General features: G+C 39.0%; 1 protein-coding gene across 11 annotated transcripts in view; it reads left to right on the plus strand.

The window, feature by feature from the left end:
* ADAMTSL1 (ADAMTS like 1) overlaps window positions 1–14,078 on the plus strand; it is a 442,268-nt gene that overhangs the window by 359,133 nt on the left and 69,057 nt on the right. The gene's annotated exons all lie outside the window — the stretch shown is intronic.

Genomic DNA, 14,078 nt, shown 5'->3' on the forward strand with positions numbered 1-14,078 from the left:
GGTAGTGGATTTTGAGAATTCCATGGAAATAGCAAAAAAGTTACGCAAGTGTGAGGTAACTGTAGTCTGGTATGTTGTCCAGAGCCATTTAAACTGTGCTGTTAAAAAAAAAAATAATAATTAAATAAGCTGTGACCCCAAACCAAATGGCCTTTCAGTCTGGAGGCATGCACTGCCTCACACATGCTCTTTCTCAGATTACAGGGGCTTGCAGCCTCTTCAGGCCTTAGAATTATTAACTGGAAAGTGCAAAGCAGTGGTGAAAACAAAAATTTCAGACTGCTTGCATATTCAGGTCCTGCTGCCAGATATTTTATGGATTAGCTTAACTTTACTCAGAGTCAAAAAAAGTTTAGGGATACTTCTGCAACTTTCACAGAAGGCTTGTACAACCTGTTCCTCCCTGATCTTAGATTGCTTCCACAATCCTTACCATAAAAATAGCAATTCTTTGTCTGCAAAGATCCACATCTGTACCTTCTACAACAGAAAATAGCTGTCATGAGGTTCCCTTGGTTTATTTAAGTAGACCAAGGGCTGTCAAGTCTTGAAAATATACTGCACGCATATCGTCTTTATTCCTGGCTCTACACAGGTGCATTTACTCTCTTGTGGTTGTGTGGCAGATTTGAAAGAGACTTATTTATAACTTTGGACTGTTTAAAACAGTCAGTGTTCTGCAGGTGGTATTTTTTCCTTAGACTACATATTGGTAGTTGTATGTATTCTTTGTATGACAGCAAGCTATTCCAAGGTGTATCATTATGTAGATTAGTAGACTTTGCTACACAGAGACAGTTGATGTTAAAAATCAAATATGGCCAGCATCCAAGAATGATAAAAGACAAAAATAATTGTTTAATTGGGTGGTAAGTATTTTGGATACAATACAAGCACAGCCAAATAATTTGACACAATTCACCAAACCATTACAAAAGTTACTTAGCAGGATACTGCAACCCTGAGTTTGTTAAATTGTCAGTGTTGCTGGTGCTAAAACATAAACAGAAAGTATCTTTGTAGTTGGAAATCTGTAATTGACATGTAGCAGTGTCACTGGAATGAGAGTGCCTGGTGGCAGATTGACCATCCATCAATTCTGACATGGAAAATAAATATGTACTGGTTAAAAAAGAAGAAAAGAAAAAAGACACATTCACACAGGCTAGTACTTAAGTGATTTCTGTTACAAAAGTTTTCTGAGAATTTTGATGAATTAGTCTGTTACTCCATACCATTGTGATAATCATGCCATAGAGGCATAGAGGTAGTTTAAAACTGCCTTGGGTATATATATATGGCTTACCTCTCCAACTACAAGGTGATTGTGATGAGGATCATGACATGGAGCCGTAGTTAAAGCAGGATGAGGAATGAAAGGGGCATAGCATAAGAAGCTTTCATCCACCCCTGGAGTTGCAACTGAGAAAAGGAGAAATAGCTCCCTTTCTAGTATATACAAATCCTGTCCTACAGACCCCTAAGTCTGGAGGAAATTGCCTGTCTGCAGGGATTTAAGCAGCACAGGCAGAAGATCAGCATGTGATCTCCAAAGTGGTTCCTCTGGTAAGAGGAAGACCTACAACTCAAGACAGCAGGCAGTGTGACTAATAGAAAGGGAGGCAAGAAGGAAGGTTGATGTGTCTCTTCTGTAGCTCCAGGCTGGCCGTGGCAGAGTGACTCTTACTTCCTGCAATCTTCTGAAGTTCTATATATACTAATAGCACTGTACTAAATGCAATTGCATATTAATACTCATTAAGCTGATAGCATTTAGTATATAAATATTATCGCTTTAAAACTATTAATTAAAAAAAAAAGTTAGGGTTTCTAAAAAAACCAAATGAGAATTAAAAAGGTTTTAGGATTTTCTCTTTGTTTTAATCATAAGATGTTTCAGGATCCTAATTCAGGAAATCTTGATCGAGGAATCAGACAGAAATTTAGGCTAAAATCCTGTCCTTATGAATGTTGATGAAGGTACTGGTATTGACTGGCAATTCCTAAACTGGAGAGATAGCTGTGAGCTTAGATCCCTGTTACAGAAGTTCCCAAAATGTCATCTGCCAACCACTGATACTTCCCAGAGCTTTTGCTGATGGCTTATAGAGAGAGCTGGCAGGTCTCATAGTGTTGGCTCTTCCCTCTGTTTTCCAGCTGTTAAAGTACATTAACAGAAGCTAAAAATATAAAAAAACACTTTCCTAAAATGGCCATGATATGTAAGTGACTGCTGGCTCATGCAGTTGTTGCGTGTAGAGGAGGCAGTCTGATGAAAAGGCAACTGAGATGGTGAAGAATGTCTTAGAAGACAAGGCACTGTTGTCCATACCATGAGAAAAAGCTGAGAAATCAAGAGAACAAAAATTCCCTCAGGTATATTTAGAGAAAGTGGCATTTCTGAACCAAAACAACAGAACGCACTGAACATTAAATTCTATGGCTAGAATTTAATACAAATTCAAGACTTTAGTTTAAAAGTGAGAACATTTAAAAATTAGAACTTCCAAGCTTAAAATTGCTTCTGCTGGAAATACTTTTGCTTATATGGGGCATTCTTCGTATCCTCTCAAAGGTTTAGCTGTGTAAGCCTTTCCTGGTCAACAATTCCTTTTGTTAGTTTAAGTACATAAGCAAAAGCATTGAACAGCAGAAACTAATTACACTTTCTGAAGGCTCAGAAGGTTCATACCTAACAAAACAGATAAGATATGAGTAATCAGTGAAGAGTAAAGATTTCTTTTTCATTGTTTTGCATCATTCTTTTTGGACACTGAAGATGAATTATGGAAACAGATATTCACTGTTGCTGTTCTTTTTGCCCCACACTGAGAACAAAAGTGTGTAGACTGTAAGACTCCAATACTTACTTCATGTTTCACTTTGATATCAGTCTGTGGTATCCTTGTCTTCTTTAATTCCTAACTGTTCTGGTCTCTCCTGGAACAAAATATGGTAAAAACTAGAATATACTAACAATATTTCAGATTTATGAAAACTGAAGCATGACAGTGCAGGTATAGCACCTCAGAGAACTTTATAATTTCCATTGAAATTCTGGCTTAGTATCTTACCACATTCCTATTATGAGTCCATTGAAGAAAGACAGAAAAACTAAACTGCAGAAATCTGTCTTCAAAAATTTTCAGCTATATGTAGTCAGCAAAGTCTCATGCTTTATATTTTTATAGAAGTTTTCCAAAACCGAGATGGGTTTCATACAAAAACTGGAGGACTTAATTCATATACAAAACCAAAAGTAGCTGAGTTTCCTGTGGTTTCAGACTTTATTGGGAGGTCTTTGCTTGTTGCTTCACGAACAATGGCAGAAAGAGATGGATCTCTTTTCTTCTAGAGAACTCTAAAACAGAATGTCCCATTTCATACTGAATGGAAAAATAGTGAAGCACCTTGAAGCTGGCTCCTAAGTTAATAACTGACTTTGAGCACAGTAAGTATAGAGTAAAATTCCATATTAATTAATTGGTATAGGCTTGTTTGATATTTCTACAAAAAAATATATAGTCTATGTTGACAGGGTTATTTCTCCCAGAAAGAGAGGAATTAAGACATTTTAATTCAGTCATTCAGTCAAAGAAACAGAGTGGCTTATGTTGGAAGGGACCTTAAAGATCATCTAATTCCAACCCAATTGCCATGGGCAGGGCTCCCCCTCACAACATCAGGCTGCCCAGGGCCCCCTGCAGCCTGGCCCTGAACACTTGCAGGGATGGGGCATCCACAGCTTCCCTGGACAAACAGTTCCTCCATGCCCTTTGAGTAAAGTCACTTAATTTGTGTCAATCAAGGTATACCACTTCCAGCATTATATAGAAATATTTGAGCAGAGCACAGTCTTCCTAGGATTAAATGCAGAATAGAAATTCAAGGTCTAGAAGTTTCTTCTTTTGGCTCTAAAATGAAAGAGTAGATTCATCAGTTTTGCTAACTGATATATTTGCATTCTAAATTACTCCACAAAGAACCAGAAAAACTCTGTTGCAATGTTAGTTTTACTGTTTTCAACAGTAAAATGACTCAAGTCCCAAAGTCCAAAGAGTGACCTTTCCTCAGCATCCACAGCCCAAAATTTGGCGGTGGTCATCATCTAATGAGACAAATTGCCCTTCTTTATAACAGCAGCAGTTTGAGCAGCTCTTGGTAAGGCAAAAAGATCTACTGAAGGGGGCAATGAGAACGCTGTAATTGTGTTATTAATTATAACTTCTCAGTAACTTGTTCAATGTGTGTTGCAAAGATTTTGTAAACATGCATGGAGGAGTAAAGTGAGAAGCAAAGCAATGAAAGCCAGATGGTTGAAAATGGAGGAAATTCCAGGCAATTTCTAAAGCTTTGTTCTTGCATATTTTCAAAACTGAACTTTTATTCCTTTGCAACAGAGAACAGCTGAATGCTAAAGAACTGATAAATAGAGAAGAAAAAGCAGATGGTTCTAGGAGGAATAGCACAATATTTGACCCCAGCACTCTACTTCTTCAAATCTTTGTATTTAGCAAGGCGACTCAAAAAAATCCAAGAAGTCCTGATACCTGAGGGATCAAAACAACTGAAACTGAGCTCCAGCTTGTTGCACAGTATCTTCTTTTTCTTTTCTTCTTTTTTTTCCTCTTGCCTCTGTTTGTTTTGTTTTTGTCAAATGAATTACCAGCTATTATTTTAATTATTTTAATGTTTCTTTGAAGGATGCAGTATTTCCCATCTGTTTTGTTCTATTTCTCAGATGAAGACAAACAATAAACGAGAAAAAATCAACATGTTTTTCTGTTCATTTGGAGATAAGAGGCATTAGGTTGCTGGTAGGTCAAATGTGGTGCAAGATATGCTCACATCTAAAATATGAAATTAATTAAATATGTGTGGAAGGGACGGAGTTTTCTCTTATCCATTAAAGGTGACCTCTGTATGTGGTAGGGTGTCAAATGCATATGTGTTTTGTATCATTCAGGTGAAATTTTAGAGCATCTCTGTCTAGTTCATGAAAAAGATTAGAAGATTTGCAAGTCATTAGGTTAACTGATAAGGCAGTACAGCTTTACCAGAAGGAGATACCAATTCCTGTTGGAGTCTATTCTCAGAGGTGTAAGTTAGACTCGGCATTAGTGAGGCAATGGTAGTGTTACTGTCTCTTTTTGCCACTGAAAGATTTTCAATCTTTCACAGACTCCTGACTTTCTTTTCCAGTGGGGTGTTTTTAAGTCTATTTTGAACTGAATTGTATTGAGAATGTCTTTTATAGTCTCTTGAAAAGTAGTCCAGAGAGCCCCCTGGGATCTGCAATCTGCAACTTGAACTATTGACACAGTAGGTTGGAGGACCAGACATAAGTAATATGGTGCTAAAGATAACAGATTCGCCTTTATTTGAAGCCTTAAGGTCAAGAAAACAGCTTAAACAGAAGTTGGTTAGAGAATCGTAATTGTGCTGTCAAGGTTTGCTTTGCTGAAGACAGTGCAGTACAAAGACATCCAAACATGCTGCTGTCCTGAGGTCACTGTGCCTGCATCATCTGCACACCTACTCTGCACTACTATGATACTTCCCTAGACTTAAAAGGTATTAATGTGACCTAAAAACATTTGTGTTTCCCCTATTTCTTTTTTTTTTATTTTTCCCTTTGTACACTTTGTAGTTGTTAAGAGATTGTCCAAGATGTTCTTGACAGCCCACCATTCTCTGCACTCTCTGGATGCATTGGCTGTGGTGGAGCAATAGCTGCATGTTCCTTGATATCTTTCACTCAACAGCTTTGCAGTGAAGTCACCAAGTGGGCCCACAGGGAGTTCCTCTTTTCAGCACCTCTTCAGCACATTTAAATGTGAAGAATGAAGCAACTTAACACTTGTTAAGATCAGCAGAACGGCTCTGGAGTCTCCATCACAGTCATTTTCCTCAAATTCAGTTCATTCACAATACAAGGTTTCATTCATAGGTATTTTTCATCCATTTTTGTTCATAAAATATTAGACTGCAACTGTAAATAGTTTTTTTAGTCACATATCATATTTCTTTCTTACGCCAGAGAGCTTTGAGAGCAATTGATCAATTTCTGTTTTAAATCGATTTTCTTTTTTTCGCAAAGTTGAAGTGCAGTAGTAAACAGATTTTTGTTTGACTCTGAGAAAAAAGTATAATTCTTTTAAGAATGAAGGAACAGTGACCCATGATGGTGTCAACTGACCCTCTACAGTTTGTGTGCCAGATAATTTTAGCAATGAGTTCTTGTACCAAGCTAAGCTGAAGCACAGTATAACTGACTACATTATTTAGAACTTTCTCAGACACACACACGCAAATATATACACACCCACATACTCACCCCCACACGCTTATTCTGTATGCTCAGGTAAAACTGGGTAATACTAACCCTCAGCAAGTTTGCAGATGACACTAAGCTGGGTGGTGCAGCTGATACAGCAGAAGAAAGGAATGCCATCCAGAGGGACCTTGACAAACTCTATAGCTGGGCCCACATGAACTTGATGAGTTTCAACAAGACCAAGAACAGGGTGTTGCCCTTGGGTCGAGGTAATTGCAGATGCATGTACAGATTGAGAGAAGGACTCCTTGAGAGCAGCCCTGCTGAGAAGGATTTAGGGGTCCTGGTAAATGAAAAACTTAACGTGAGCCAGCAGTGTGCACTTGTAGCCCAGAATGCCAGTGGCACCTGAGCTGCATCAAAAGAGGGAAGGCCAACAAAACAAGGGAGATGATTGTCCCTATCTGCTCTGCCCTTGTGAGGCTTCATCTGGAGTACTGTGTCCAGGTCTGGGGCCATCAGCAGAGGAAAGACATATAACTTCTGGAGAGGGTCCAGACGAGGACCACGAAGATGATGAGAGGGCTGGAGCACCTCTCCTATGAAGAAAGGCTGAAGGAGCTGAGCTTGTGGGTTGGTGCAGTCTGGAGAAGTCTGTGGGGTGACATCATTATGGCCTTCCGGTATTTAAAGGGATTATATATTTAAAGATTATAAACAGGAGGGAAATCAACTTTTTACATGGGTAGGCAGTGATAGAAAAGGGGGAATGGTTTTAAACTAAAGGAGGGAAAATTTAAATTAGATGTCAGGAGGAAGTTCTTCACGGAGAGGATGGTGAGGCACTGGCACAGGCTGCCCAGAGAGGCTTTAAATGCCCCATCCCTGGAGGTGTTCAAGGCCAGGTTGGATGGGGCTCTGGGCAACCTGATCTAATGCTGGATCTGGTGGTTGGCAGCCCTGCCTACAGCAGGGGAGTTGGAAGCTGCTGATCCTTGACATCCCTTCCAATTCAAGCCATTCTATGACTCCATAAACGACAGATAACACTTCTTATTCAGTGTCCTACATAGCTTTTAAGACAATTTTCCTCAACACAAATCTTCTGGTGACAGGTTTGCCAAGTTGGTACATTGTTGAGTTGAAACACAATTTGATGATGGCCTTCCGTAGGCTCTTGATATTCTGGTTTGTGAAAGCATGAGCTCTAAGACATTCTGGGGACTAAGTGAGTTCCACTAAGGGCTATTTCCCCTCTTTTTTTTTTTTTCCTGGCACTGTTAGTTTTCTGGTTGTATTCACCTTAATGCAGTCCACTTCTTTCCACCTATCTCTTCAGTGCAAGCTAAAATTTAGTATTTGTTGCCACTTGATATTTTTCAATATTTTGATTAAATATGCTCTCATTTCTGCATTTCAGATTTTTATTTCTAATTCTTAGTTTGTTCTGTAAATGTATTCTCAGTGTTATTGAGAATATTAATTCACTGTCTCAACTGCAAGAGTAAGCTTTCCCAAGAGTAAAGATAAAGAACGTGTCTTTAACTCTTGAACCAAATACAAAGATAAGTCAAACATTCTGAATGATGATAGGATTAATTTCTTCACTGTAGCATTATCCTGCAAAATTAGCTAGAGGGTCTTATAGATAGTTTATTTTTACTGTGCGTCATCACTTCCTTTAGAAAACGGAGGACTGAAGAGGACCATTAAATATTCCATCTACAGTATTTTACTGTATCAGCTTCTGAGGAATGCACAACATTTTTTAATCAATAAATATTTAATGATTAGAAAATCAGTTGTGTAAAATAAGGATAAAATGGCCCTATCTCTTGAAAATGAACTGTACAATTCTGTGAGGTAGTTATACATCAGTAAATATTGACACTTGAAATAAACAAAGGAGACATTTTCATTTGCAGTTCAATTTGGAGTGAGTTAAATACCTTTTGAAGGAGCAAGACTTAATGAATAGAATGCTGTTTCTGCCAACCAGGTCTGTGACATGCAAGAGCAGAGCAAGCTGTCCTCTTTTTGTTCTTGAAAATCTCTGTCTTCAGTTAAGTGATCCCAATTCCTGTTAACTTCCTGACCTCTCTGCTAACATTGTTAAGCACTGAAAGTCTCAGTGATGGAACAGGGTTTGTGGTGTGTGGTTATCTATTAGAAAAACAACCCCAGCAATTAGAATGTATTAGAATGCACCTTCAGCCCATTTGCTTGTGTTATTAAACTGGGAGGAGTGGCTGAAACATCAGAATGTTGCCATTCAGCAAGGCCTGGACAGGCTTGAGAGTTGGGCAGAGGGAAAACTTAATGAAGTTAGACAAGGGTAAGCGTAGAGTCTTGCACCTGGTGAGGAATAACTGCATGCATCAGTATAGGTCAGCGGTTGACCTGCTGGAAAGGAGGTCTGCGAAGAAGGAGCTGGGTGTTCTGGTGGACAACAGGTTGGCCATGAGCCAGCAGTGTGCCCTTGTGGCCAAGAAGGCCAAATGGTATCCTGGGGTGCATTAAAAAGAGCGTGGCCAGCAGATCAAAGGAGGTGATACTCCCTGTCTACTCTGCCCTGGTGAGGCCACATCCAGAGTACTGGGTCCTGTTCTGGTCTCCACAGTGCAAGAAAGAATCATAGAATCATAGAGTTAGCTAGGTTGGAAAAGACCTACAAGATCATCCAGTCCAACCATCCACCTACCACCAATAACCCCACTAAACCATGTCTCTCAACACTATATCTAAATGTTTCTTGAACACGAAGACATTAATCTCCTAGAGAGAGTTCAGAGGAGGGCTAGAAAGATGGGAAACCCCAATGAGCATCTCCCTTATGAGGAAAGGCTGAGAGACCTGGGACAGTTTAACCTGAAGAAAAGACTGAGAGGGGATCTTAACACTTATAACGATCTGAAAAGTGGACATAAAGACGATGGGGTCAGGATCTTTTCACTGGTGCCCAGTGGCAGGATAAGGGGCTACTGGCACAAACTGGAAAACAGAAAGTTCCATCTGAACATGAGAAAGAACTTCTTTACTGTGAGGGTGACAGAGCACTGGAACAGGCTGCCCAGAGAGGTTGTGGAGTCTCCTTCTCTGGAGATATTCAAAACCTCCCTGGATGCTTTCCTGTGCAACATACTGTAGGGAACCTGCTTGAGCAAGGGAGTTGAACTCAGTGATTTCTAGATGTCCCTTCCAACCCATACAGTTCTGTTTCTGTTAAATGTGGCTAAGCTGACTTACTCTGCATTGTGCCCAACTGCTTTTCTATCTTTGCCATGCACAGCTTTCGGAAAGCTTTGAACCATTAGCAGAGAGGTGAACGGCAATGAATTTAGTTACTACCCAGTCTATCCACAGATTTGTATCGCTTTAACTACATTGGACAGAGGTCTTGTTTTCAATTACTGTAGTTACACTGTTAGAGCTCGTAACCTAAACAAAGCTGTTCTGGTATGCCAGGTAATTTTAATTCTCTTCTCACAGGGAAGCAAACTGTACTGTCTAAAGCCAGGATTTTCCCCCAGATCTGAGAAACAGTTTCTCAAAGATTAGGGGATAAGTGTTTTAAATTGCTATTCCATAAACTCTGGATTCTGCACACATATCTTTATTTTTACAATTATTTGGATGAATATATAAAGTGTTTTAGTACGATTTTGCTTTTGTTTTTTATTATTTTAACATTACAGACACCATCACTTTGAAAATAATTTTTACTTTTCCTTTCATGCATTTTTTAAATCAGATTTAGATCTTGGTAGATGCCGTTATGAATCTGAAGTCTTTACCATGCCTGCTTTGGTTACAAACATGGGTGTCAAATGAGTTCGGAACTTCCTCACTGTGCATGAGGAACTTGATCTTCTACAGCAAAAGAGTGAATAATTTACTAAGTAGATTATCAGCGGCAGTGTCAGGATCTCAAAGTGAAAGTTAAAGAAAGAATTTTGGGTCTGGATGTGCCTTCAGGACAAAATTCTTGCACTATCTAACTATCAGTATACTGTGAAATGAAAACGGAAGACAACTGAAATATAAGCAGGCACTAGGAGTTTCTTGAGTTTATACATAATACCATAAATATATATATTTAACTGTTTTCTTCTTTCCCTATTTAAAAAAAAAAAAAGGAAATTGAGAAAAATCTTGTATGCCTGATTTTGAAAGACAGCCTGTTTGTACCTTCTACACTGGTGGAATAGTTCAGGAACAGTTCATCTTAACAAAAATATTATCCCTGTAGTACTGCCAGCTGGGTCAGCAAGAAGCTCATGTTATCTGCTGTTTCTGTGGCAGTACTGCTTGCAAAGCTTGGACTTGCACGAATTCTTTAAGCCTCATGACTGTCTTTTGAACACTGCTTCATTCATGAATATGCTTTCTTTGTCCATTCAGATCAGCGACATCTTCCTTTCTTCTTTCCTGCACTGATAGTTTAGGAAAAGCATCCTTGGATTTGAGGAGAGTACTTTCACTCAGTGGAACAAAACCATGTGCTCATGAATGTTGAACTTACAGGTCGGCAAGTCAGGTTTCTTGTATATAATTACTGTGCCACTTACATCTATTTCCAACAATCTCAATTTTAGAATGCTTCATTTCAGACACAGTACAAGTTAGAAATGATCGGTTCACTGCCCATCTTTCCCACCTGCTGAGCTTTTTCTTTCTTTGTCTTCTGAAATCTAAACTTGTTGATTGCTTTTTCAAGAACAGCTGCTTTTTAACATTTTCCATAGGCCTAGAAGGTGTTGGCTTACAAGTCAGAGTCCATCATGGAGGGCAGTGGTGTGAATAGAGACAGGAAACCTTGGACACAAAGCAACTCTGGCCTGGGCAGTAGAGTATTAACCTCTCCCCCTGCTTCTTCACAGTAGAAGTGGTGAGAGTGCTTTGTAGACTGATGGGTACAATTTATTCATGAAAATACAAGTCATTTTGTATTACTTCGATGTAGGGCAAGGGATATTATCCGACTCCACTGTGATTCCCAAAATGCGCATTCCTTCTTGCACTCCTTATTCATAGTCTGCCATTATGAGTGCAATTTATGGGTGCAATTTCTGTCCAATTCCTCAGATCTTCCTGTGTTACTTCTTGACCAGATTTCCCCCCTAATATTATATACTCTGCTCTACAACTGTTTCCTGTCTTCATTTTTGAAAGGGGTTATAGAGGACAGTTCTGATGTATTTCACATAAAACACTGAACAACCTTCTTGTAAGAAGTCACTGCTTTGAGCATGAGCCCAAATCTAAACATGAGCCAAAAGCCAACTCATTTGTCTATCATGACTAATCTGGTCTGTGTAGCTCTATCAAAGATGGCCATTGCTGTCATTTATCTCAATGTTTCAATTACCACACAAAGTAAAATTATCTTGTGAGATACTTTTCTGTAGTCAGTATGTCTGCAAATCTCTCAAAATAGTTCCCTGCCAAACAAATTCACTTGCTTGAAGTTATCTTTCATGTCCCTCTGTGGTTCACACATTCTGCATCTGCAGTAGTCTCTCAAAAGTACCACTGGACAACCTCCCACTGTACAGCCTCTGTCAACGGTTTACAGGCGTTAGGCCCGATTCCATGACAAAGGGGAAGGGGGACCCAAGGGCCCACGTCCCAGGAAAAGGGGAAAGGGGAAAAGGGTAGGGAGATGGCCCTGAGAGCAAAGAACAGCGGCAACGAACTTGAGGAGAAACAAACTAATTTACTAAATAAGATATCGGAATGCAAAACAACACACTATAGTACAATATAATTACAATTTAAGCTGATAAATCCAATACAGAGAGAAAGAATGTCCCAAAATCAAGGTAGGCCTTACTCTACTACCGACGATAAGACGGCTGGAGAGCAAGGTGCTGTCAAGACAAGAGACGGCGGAAAAAGGAACGAGGTCTCGTGATCTGCAAGTTTTTATACTGTGAGCTTTTATCTTTTCCCTCCAGCTGGAAAATGGTAACAGAGGAGCAAAGTGCCATGGGGAATATAGTAGTCCTTCTCTTCTGAGAACCAGGTATATTCACTACATGATGTTATGATGTGGGGTACCAATAACCGAAAATCATAAAACCATGACAGCCTCTCACTGTTCAAAGTGTTGGCATAAAACCACAAACCTTTTTTTCTGACCTGATCTAATGGCAGACAGGCTCTCCTTCAAATCAAGAGGTAGCCAGAGTTGTTTACTGTTGAGACTCATATATATATATTATTTGAATTATGTCAGAAAATTACTAAAGCAACCAAAATTGCCATTTGCAGTATTGTTACATTCTCCATTTACACCCTGTTCTTCGCTGACTTCTGAGTTCCTCCTCTATTTTCCTCTATTTGGCTCTGTTATACAAATATTGGCTCCCAGCCAATGTCAGCTATAATGAGCTGCAGAATTCATTGATACAAATAAGTCTACAGAGTGAATGCAGGCCACTTCTGTCATCTCCCAGAGCACTTTAATTGAGCCTTTGATCTGCTCACATTTGTTGGCTGTGTGGGCTTCTCTTTTAATGGATCACTTTCACTTGCAAGAAAGATGCTTTTTGAAGAAAAGCATCTTTTTCTTCCCTGTGCACAGTGATCCCTTGAATCTTTCCCTGCCTGTTGCACAGAACAGTTCTGATCCCTTATCTCATTAGAAATACTGAAAATCAAACTACAAGATTTTGTCAGACTAGCACTGGACAACAACTAAGTGTCAATTATTTTTCCGTTGCTTCTGCTAATTAAGAAATACTTTGCCTTTTAATTTTTATTTCCTTTATTTCCTTTAGTTATTTATTAATTTAATCAAGCATTACCTTTTTCAAATATAAGTTAAATCTCACTTTTCCTCTGAGGTATATGCATACTTTGCATGTATTTGTAATGTTCACTCTAATACAGACTGAGTCATGTAGGTGAGGAAATTACTTCCTAGAGACACAAATCCATGTTTTAATGTCCAGGTGGAGGTTTTTGATCTCACACTTCACTTCAAAGGAGGAGTCTGATTTTATAGCGAGTGATTTAACAGCTGAATGAAAAAATAAGCTATAGTTAAATTCTTACCTTTTAGACCACTTTCTTTGAAACTAGATTGACTATAAAGCCAGGAACTGACCTTGGAGTCCTCATATCAATCCTGTAGCCTCACAGGAAACAATTCTTCCCATCCAGGATTAACACTAACTCTCTCTGTTGCCCAAAGTTTAAGTTCATTTTCTAGGTGGTATTTAAGAACTGACTCTGAGGATACTTACTCAACCCCAAAAAAATCTACTAAGGGAGTCTCAGGAAAGCTTTTCACACTTCAGAATGGAAGCTGTGCCACAAACACAGCTCCAGATCAAAAAAAGAGAAGGGAGAAAGTATGTGTTCCCATCGGACTTCTTGCTGTGCAGGGTCCAATGTAGGATGCACAAGTTGAGACATGACAAGAAGAAGCCACTATTATTGATGTGATGTGTGATTTACTCAGTCTGTTGCATGTGAATACACAGCTGCCACCCTGTCATAGTACACTGAGGAACATCTACATTCAGGCAGGTGTTGGAACTTAAGTAAGGGCAAACCTCTTTCCACCCTGGTGAATAATTATTTCAGGAAAAAAAAAAAAAAGAGGTACTCTTTTGTATCACTCTCAAATCATTTAAGCATATAAAAATGAAAATAATTCCATTTTTTTAGAACTGTTTTATGAGGTCTTTGTATGGAAGGATATTTACTTTTCCTGTGCAGTGTTCAATTTTCTTGTCATTTCTTAAAGAGATTCTGTCAGGATGAAAAATATATATCTTGAGAAAATGTATTT

Source organism: Numida meleagris, chromosome Z (assembly GCF_002078875.1).
Source record: "Numida meleagris isolate 19003 breed g44 Domestic line chromosome Z, NumMel1.0, whole genome shotgun sequence".
NCBI classification, from domain to species: Eukaryota; Metazoa; Chordata; class Aves; order Galliformes; family Numididae; genus Numida; species Numida meleagris.